The sequence below is a fragment of the Mercenaria mercenaria genome, chromosome 12, assembly GCF_021730395.1.
Source record: "Mercenaria mercenaria strain notata chromosome 12, MADL_Memer_1, whole genome shotgun sequence".
In the NCBI taxonomy this organism is placed as follows: Eukaryota; Metazoa; Mollusca; class Bivalvia; order Venerida; family Veneridae; genus Mercenaria; species Mercenaria mercenaria.
This window is the reverse complement of record NC_069372.1, coordinates 11,065,372-11,074,836: the sequence shown is the minus strand read 5'-3', so window position 1 is coordinate 11,074,836 and position 9,465 is coordinate 11,065,372. Positions and strand designations below refer to the sequence as shown.

The 9,465-nt window shown below is 37.5% G+C and overlaps 1 long non-coding RNA gene across 2 annotated transcripts; it reads right to left on the bottom strand.

The window, feature by feature from the left end:
• Positions 1–3,860: 3,860 nt before the first annotated feature.
• On the bottom strand, positions 3,861–9,169 carry LOC123534785 (uncharacterized). Of its 2 annotated transcripts, none has more exons than XR_008366374.1 (3): positions 9,049–9,169; positions 6,853–7,074; positions 3,861–5,097 (listed from the first exon to the last, which is right to left on the bottom strand). It is a non-coding gene; the product is annotated as an uncharacterized LOC123534785 (long non-coding RNA). The 2 variants fall into 2 exon arrangements; XR_006683074.2 differs by lacking the exon at positions 9,049–9,169 and adding an exon at positions 8,070–8,098.
• Between the last annotated feature and the right edge of the window lie 296 nt (positions 9,170–9,465).

Below are 9,465 nucleotides of genomic sequence, written 5' to 3'. Positions count from 1 at the left end.
ATACAAAATTACAGCTTACGTTAAGTACACAATTACAGCTTACGTCAAGGCACAGGGAATTAGGGTCCTGCAAATAGAAATACCACTAAGATAAGTTTACATAATCAGAAAATAAAAGACTTAGTTTTATGCGCACCTAATGCGGCGCATATTATGTATCTTTGAAGGTGATAAAACTGATTTTGTCAAATAACGGATTTACTGATTAACACTTGTTTGTGTCCAGGAAGTGCTCACTACAAGTTTCATTTCCACTGGTGGTGTTTTTAAATTTTGTTTTCCTGCTTCTTTACCCAACAAAGATATCATTATTTAAGCATAAGTAATATGAAATTTGGTGCTACCTTTAACGAGGAAAGCCCACTAAATTAAGCTTAACTAAAATGTGTCTGTAGGCGAGGGAGGGAGGGGGGTGCCCCCATTAAATAAGGGGAAATAATTCAAATGTTTGCAGTCTTAATGGGGTATAGCCTAAACAAACAAGTCAAGTCAATATTTATTTATTGTCGGTAGGTAAAATAACATTATAAACATAAGCTATGTATTATAGCTTTTGACAGACATAACATCTTATGAAAAGGATTCATTATTCTAGGCCATATACTTTTTGAGCTATGAGCATTACAAACAAAAAATCCACTAATTTGGCTATTTCAAGGGCCATAACTCTGTAATAAGCGCTAAGATTCTCAAGAAGAATGCCAAGTGTGCAAGGTAACATTATGATAAAGACTCGAGCAAGGTTTCATGAATTCACATCAAATACTTTTTGAGCTAGGCACATAATTAGGTGAAAATGTGCATTTTTTGTCTATTTCAGAGGCCATAACTTTCAAAATATGGGAAGGAGCCAGCCAAAAAATAACAGGTGTGCAAGTTTTTATCATGATAGACTCGTGCAAGTTTTCATCCATTTATGTCATATACTTTTTGAGCTAGGTGCATCACAAGGTGAAAATGCGTTTTTGACTATTTCAGGGGCCATAACTCTGAAAATAGGGGGCGGAGGCAGACATAAAATAGGAGGTGCGCAAATTTATATCATGATAAAGACTCGTGCAAGGTTTAATCAATTTATATATTATACTTTTTGAGCTAGGCGCGTCACAAGGTGAAAATGTGCATTTTTTACTATTTCAGGGGCCATAACTCTGGATATAGGGGGCTGACCCAGATGTAAAATAGGAGGTGCGCAAGTCCATATCATGATAAAGACTCATGCAAGGTTTAATAGATTTATATTAAATACTTTTTTAGCTAGGCGCGTCACAAGGTGAAAATGTGCATTTTTGACTGTAACTAAAAATAGGGGGCAGACCCAGATGAAAAATAGGAGGTGCGCAAGTTCATATCATGATTAAGACTCGTGCAAGGTTTCATGAATCTGCATCAAATACTTTTTGAGCTAGGCGTGTCACAAGGTGAAAATGTGCATTTTTGACTATTTCAGGAGCCATAACTCTGGAAATAGGGGCCGGAGCCATACGAAAAATAGGAGGTGCGCAAGATTATATCATGATAAAAACTCATGCAAGGTTTATCTATTATTTATTTATATCAAAAACTTTTTGAGCTAGGCGCGTCACGAACTTCGGACGCACGCACGGACGCACAGACGCGACCAAATCTATATGCCCCCCACCACTCATGGGGTTGGTGGTGGTGGGGGGGGGGGGGGGGGGGGCACAATAAAAGATGCAATTCATAAAAAAAACTGTTATGGATCTGGTGGATAAAAAAAATTCAATATATCTGGTTTATATGCAACCACAATGATAGCAGACTCAGTTTGATTTGGTCGTTCGTGGAAGGTATGAACTGTGCAAAACTACTCGTACTACTAGTGAGACTACACCGAGTTATTTACTTCAAGCTGTCATCGAAATTAAGTTTAAAATTAAAAATGCTGAACGATAATCCAATGGTCATCTTTCACTAAAATATTTTATCTTTAGATATTAACTTCAAATACATAAAATCCTCATCAAATACATGCTATCAGCTGTACTAATTATATAAATTAAGATCGCATAAAGAGCTATATTCATGATTAAATGTCATTTAGTTACAGGTACTATTTTAAACCTAATGCATAGTACTGTTATTACACATAAACTATGTGAAGTAATTGTGCATCCATTTAAATATTAAATTTGGATCTAACATACCTTTACGCCGAAAATGAATGGTCCTTTCAGGAACACAAAAATAAACAAACACTTAAATACTTTACTTTTATATAACATTATGTCTGTGCGACACACCGGTTGAATTGTTCTTACTGCTTGCGAATTATTTTATAATTTTTAATCAAACTTTAGAGAAGTCCACTTATTATAATATACAATGTAAATGTTTGTTTTTTCCGCCAACGGCGAGTCTTCATGCCAAATAGAATATTGCCAAATAGAATATTTAAAACGTGCAATATATGGTTCAGTAAATTTCCAATTAAAGTAACTATCATGTATTCACGAAATAATTGAAATACAACAGGGTTTCCTCACACGCATATTTTCTAGAAGTTAATAATTATATTTGTACCATATCATTAATTAAAACACAAACCAAACCTCAGTATTCCGCATTTGAATTTTATACACAAAAAAAATTCTAGCATACATTTAACTGCTGTTCTTGTCACTTTTCGGGGATGTTTTAACAGAAGAGAAAATGTTTGTAAACACAGAGATTCATTTATTAGTTTTTTACTCGTTTTATGCTAAAAAAATATGTTCATTTTGTTTTATTACTTCTTCAGACTCCCTCGGGATATGTGGATATCCTCGCCTTGCCGGGCTCAGACTCTAACCAATCCCTCGGGATACGTGGATATCCTCGTCCTGCCGGGCTCAGGCTCTAACCAATCCCTCGGGATACGTGGATTCTCTCGCCCTGCCGAGCTCAGGCTCTAACCAATCCCTCGTGATACGTGGATATCCTCGTCTTGCCGGACTCAGGCTCTAACCAATCCCTCGGGTACGTGGATATCCTCGTCCTGCCGGGCTCAGGCTCTAACCAATCCCTCGGGATACGTGGTTACCCTCACCCTGCCGGGCTCAGGCTCTAACCAATCCCTCGGGAAACGTGGATATCCTCTCCCTGCCGGGCCCAGGCTCTAACCAATCCCTCGGGATACGTGGATATTATCGCCCTGCCGGGCTCAGGCTCTAACCAATCCCTTGGGACACGTGGATATCCTCGCCCTACCGGGCTCAGGCTCTAACCAATCCCTCGGAATACGTGCATATCCTCGTCCTGCCGGGCTCAGGCACTAACCAATCCCTCGGGATACGTGGATATCCTCGTCCTGCCGGGCTCAGGCTCTAACCAATCCCTCGGGATACGTGGATCTTCTCGCCCTGCCGGGCTCAGGCTCTAACCAATCCCTCGGAATACGTGGATATCCTCGTCCTTCCGGGCTCAGGCTCTAACCAATCCCTCGGGATACGTGGATACCCTCGCCCTGCCGGGCTCAGGCTCTAACTAATCACTCGGGTCTTGCAAATATTATTAAACGAAACAGTATTCTTATTCACTAAATATAGACCTTTTAGCAATATGATAATAATTGCTATCAAGAAATACATTTTAATATCAAAAATGTAATTTCTTGATAGCAGAAATTCTTTTATAATTATATATATCAAGAAATACAATCAGAAGCTAGACACAGTTTTAAAACGAGCATTTTGGTTCAGCTCAGATTTCAAAGTAATTTCATATTTAAAGAGCTGGGATAGGAAGATTTCAATATTTTATCGAATGCAATAAAACATACATTTGTGACAGACATGTTACATTATGTAATGTGTCTTTTTATCTCAAACAGAATATAAGAAAGGTAAAATGTCATAAACTATTGCTTCAACGTCCATAAGGTTTTTAATTATTATTCTCTAAACGGATAAAGCAGCTGTTCAAATAAAGAATGTGCAAAATGACATGGTTAGAAAAGCACTAAGGTGATTCAATATTCCACTTGAACATATACCGCCAGAGCCTTAAAAGAAGGTAATAAAACAAAAGATACTGTGCTATTTCTATAATTTAAGTCTAATATTCAAATCTATGATAAATGTATGAGAAAACAATGATCGAAAACAGGATTTCACAAGAAAAATATTTATTATATGAGCCGCGCCATGAGATAACCAACATAGTGGGTTTGCGACCAGCATGGATCCAGACCAGCCTGCGCATCCGCGCAGTCTGGTCAGGATTCATGCTGTTCGCTAACGGGTTCTCTAATTGCAATAGGCTTTGAAAGCGAACAGCATGGATTTTGACCAGACTGCCCGGATGCGCAGGCTGGTCTGGATCCATGCTGGTCGCAAACCCACTATGTTGGTTTTCTCATGGCGCGGCTCATATATTCATTTTAAAACAATGTGGCAGTCACATTGTAAAGCGAAGCATAATTATGATCCTTCAAGTGTTTCGGCATCATTAGGCGAACTGTTCACTGTAGTGTAGTTAACAAGTAATATAATTGCAAGAATGATACAAAATAAGGCACAAATCAGCTGGAGAACTGAGAAAACTCTAAAGGTTTTGGGTATTTCACCTGATTTACACCAGATGGATTTTAACACTTTAGCAACTGCTGAGAAGTTCTTCTTTACTGTAAGGTTCAATACAACACCAGTTGTTCCAAAGAGACCAGCCAAGAAATCATGCAGAACATCACTTATCAGTTCATGAAAAACATTTAAACCTTCTGGCTGGAGACATGCAAATGAAAATATCACCAATATAAGCAAATCTAAGAACTGAAATGTGGCTGTTATGAAACTGAAAATCAAAGAAACTGTGTCTGCAGTGTTTAGTTCATCATCGTCTTCACGTAGTGAAATGCCGTTACATATACTCTCCAACAAAGTAAAAACCATTTTCCCTATTACGAATGCCACGAAAAGCCAAGGATATACTTCGACTCCAGTGTCACATCTATTAAGTCCAGTTTTTTCAATCTTTTGTTGATTCCGACGCAGTTCTTTGAAATTAATCCAGTCAAAGACTACCCCGGCAATAGTAACGCCAAGTCCGATCAAGAAAAAAAGTACTTTCCCCACTCTTTTCCATTCCATTGTCTACCTAAAATAATAAAATGAAAACGGTACTTTATTATTACTGTTAGGATATGCAAGGATTCATGTGTCGACGTAGGGCTTTTTGTCTACATATAGAGCTCCTCGCCTCAGTGTGAGACTACCGTTTCTGCTTCTTTGCCTCAGGCATTTTGATACAAAACTTACAATAGTCTGTTACTGAAGCGACGATATATCTTTAAACAGCTTGAAACAAGCAGGTGAGTCCGTATATAAAAACTGCGGATATCCAAGTTTATCCTATAGCTTCATTTCCAGACATACCCGACTTTATTTTCTGTCTCGTTTCGACGGCAGAGCCTGGTTTATTTTTTATCTCGTTTCCCAAGGCATTGTATCCCGAATTTGTTTTCTTTTTTTTTTCGATTTTATATTTATCTAGTTCCAACGACATTTTATCCTGCGGCAGTGCCTTTACGTTTTTATTTTCTGCATCGTTTCGGCCATAAAGCGTTTCGAGTTTATCTTTATTAAAAATTAATATAGTGCCCCGACTTTGTTTTTTTTCTTGTTCGTTTCTATGGCATAGTATTCCGGCATCATGTCTTTTTTCTGGTTTATTTCAACGACATATAGTGCCTCGACATTATGCTTTTTTTCTGTCTTGTTTCCACGACTAGGCGTTTCGAGTTATCTTTTTATTTTGTTTCCAACGACATTGTATTCCCGACCTTAAGTTTATAGGGGTCTCCGTGGTTAAGGTCGCTGACTTTGAATCACTTGCCCTCCACAGGTGTTGGTTCGAGCTTCACCCGGGGAATTGAATTCTTCATAGGAGCAAGCCATCCAACTGGCTTACAGAATGTCGGTGGTTCTACCCATGGAGGTGTCAGCATGTGATGAAATAATACACAGAGGGGCACCCGGGGTCTTCCTCTAACATCAAAGTTGGAAAGTCGCCACATGACTCTTGAGAGCGGACCTTACTTGGATACTAAAGGCCAAGTTTGATGAAGATCCATCAAGCGGACCAGAAGAAGCCATTTAGAGTGTTTTTTTTTCTATTTTTATCCCTGACAGCCCCTTAAATCGACCAATCATAAACATTTGAATAAATGCAAAAGACGACCTTAAAAAGATGCTTAAGACCAAGTTTGGTGATGATCCATCAAGTGGTTCATGAAAAGTGTGTGTGTGTTCGGGTTTAACAATTCAACAATTTTTCAGTCATATGATAAACGACGGTGTCTACTTGTAGCAGTTAGAACAATGCCCAACTTTATAGTGCTGCCTCACTGGAATATTACGCCGTAGACACGTGGCATGATACCCCACCCAGTCACATTATACTGACACCAGGCTGACCAGTCCTAGTACTATCCCCTTAATGCTGAGCGCCAAGCAAGGAAGCTGCTATACCATCGTCTTTGGTATGACGCGGCCGGGGATCGAACCCACGACCTCCCGCACTCGAAGCGGACGCTCTACCACTAGGCTAACGAGGCGGTTGGTTTATGAAAAGAAATCTTTAAAAAAGTATCTCTATTTTCAGCTTTAGTGGCCCCAACTATCAGTCAAGAGGATCCATTTGAATAAATTTGAAAGAGGATCTTACAAGTATGTTGGTATGATTCGCAAACGATTCACAAGAAGAGAAATCGTTTCAATGTTGTTAATTTTTTTAAAAATCTTTAACTCTGGTTGCCACTAAAATCTGTCAAGCGAAACCATTGAAAGGCTACAGATCAGGTTTCATTTTACATTCTGGTAAAAATACATGTACATATTGAAACTGACTGACCTTGAACCACTTGCTCCTCAACGATGTTGGTACGAGTCTCACTCGTGGGCGTTGAATTCTTCATATGACGAAGCCATCCAGCTGGCTTACTGAAGGTCTGCAGTTCTTACCAGGTGCCTGTCCGTGATGAAATAATTATTTCACTGGGACGATTGCTCGGTTAATCGGATTCGATTCGATTAAGTTAAGTGAAATCGATACCGCTCTCAAACAATAAACATCCTACAATTCCAATAAAATGTATATTACTGCATGTATACATTACATCCTTGATAGCAACGCGCCGATCAATAATTAAACAGGTAGAATCGCGGGGTGAATAGGGGTAACATAAACCTCAGCCTCTGATATACATGTATCAGCATTTGATCTCATAAAATATAAATCTAATATTCACTTTTTTTTTTAAATATTTTTGTTAATACATCGCAGGAAACAAGTTAAACATAAAAGATAATGTTGATGACAATCTAATTTCGTAATAAAAAATATGAAAATGTGTTACCGGTTATTATATGATTATATATTGTGTATTTAACAATGTGTTGCTCATGGTTATGATTTTATGAATACCGATAGATGAGATAGTTACAGTCAACAGTTACAGCTATTTGCACTGGTATGTATATTTGCGGTCCTCTATGGACCCATTTTCTTCTGCAATTTTTGATCTTAATGACGCCACTATAATCGTACTTTATACATTTCTTTGACGAGCACATATACCCGCAGTATATTTCAACATAATCAATAGTCTATAATACACTAAAATATTACTTATTAATTATTACGCTGCTTGTAAACGATAAAGTCTGTAAGTCTTGATAGATCGTCAGGAAAGAAAACATTTTCAATATGGCGGCTGATTAACATTTTCAATATGGCGGCCGATTAACTGGTTCGATTCGATATCATACAAACGATTAACCAGTTTCAAAAGTTTGCAATCGTCCCAGCCCAAGGTCACCGTTCAACTTCAAACTTCAAATAATGCACGGAGGGGCACCTTGGGTCTTCTTTCACCGTCAGAACTGGAATGTCACCATATGACTTATAATTGTGTCGAAGCGACGTTAACACTCAACAAAAAATATTGAAATTACATAACAAAACAGGCCTTGCGTACAGGTTCCAGGTAGATCATAAGCAGGTTAATTTGTGAAAACTAGTTTATGATCGAGATAATGATTAAAGAATGTAACAAAAGTATAACTTACCCGCAAAATATTTTAAGTATCCTATATAGTAGAGATAGGCCCTAAAATTTTCAATGATAATATTACATTAAATAAAGTCTAGAAAGTAATTTCCAAGTCCTTGAAATAACCAAAAATGATTTCACAAATGTGGAGTTTATGATAGTTTTGTTATTATCAATGACAGAAGTTTTAATTTTTAATTTAAAGTTGTGATCCACAAAGAATGACAACTCTTGCCTTAGGCTAGTACTTATAAGTAGAGATCTATTAGTTTACTTCCCTTGCAATTACACAATTGAGTGGAAAATGAAAACTGTTTTAAACACAATATCATACTTTTTTGCACAACAAAATCATTAAGGATTTATTCATTTGTGTTTGATTTACCCCTCAAGACATGGTTCCTATGATTCTGTCAACTTACATATGGTAAAAAATTAACTTTTAACAAGCCAATAATAAAACGAAGTACCAGTAGGTAAATAATAGTGCAGATAATACAGTTTTGCTTGTATCAAAATGTCACAATAGATCCACTTTTTGTAATACAGAACACCTGGTAGGATTAGTAAAGGTGCAATTATATTGATCTCTATTTCCTATGCCTATATATAGATAGCTATTATCATATATTAATATAAACAAAACGTAACTAAATAGATCAATATCAAGGCTTCGCACGCTCGGAAGTCGTTACGGGTGACAGGTTAGCAATAGTTTATACAGGTACTAAAAGTAGAGGTAAACTTGAAACTTGTTTATTTAATTTAAACGCCTATTTCTACGTACAAAAACATATTCAGCGGCGTTGAACAATAATAAACAGTTTAACGATAATAAAGTGTAACGGGCACCGCCTTCCTAAGCCGGGGTTTAGGGGACAAGATCAGTTGGTAAGAGAAATATGAGTACGGGGTTCGAATCCGACTCGGAAATAAAGTTCAGACCTTAAAGTAAATCAACAATTCAAAAGTAGATATCACATTTAATATTCAACCTGTGTCTTATCCCAACTAATATACAATGTACATATTAACAATGTATAAATCCTACATGTTAACGTTAGCAAGTGAGGGAACTCGACGCTTGTGCAGCGAGAGAAAGAACCCTCTCGAACAATCATCGTTCACACATTTTATGCACATTTTACCGCGTAAAAAGATCTAACAACTGTTTCATTGGTCGCAGCAATAGTATCTAAGCAACGCATTACAAAACAAAACACCGTACGTTTCCGTAAGTGCAATTGACCAACCATGAACAAGATGACATACAAGTGATAATGATTGGTTATTAGCGGTGCGCGTTCCAATCAGATGCCTCGTATCAGCAGACGACATTTACTAGAAGTCAAATAAAGAACATTATCCGGTGTAATATAAAATATGTATGTCATACGTGCAGGTCATTTACA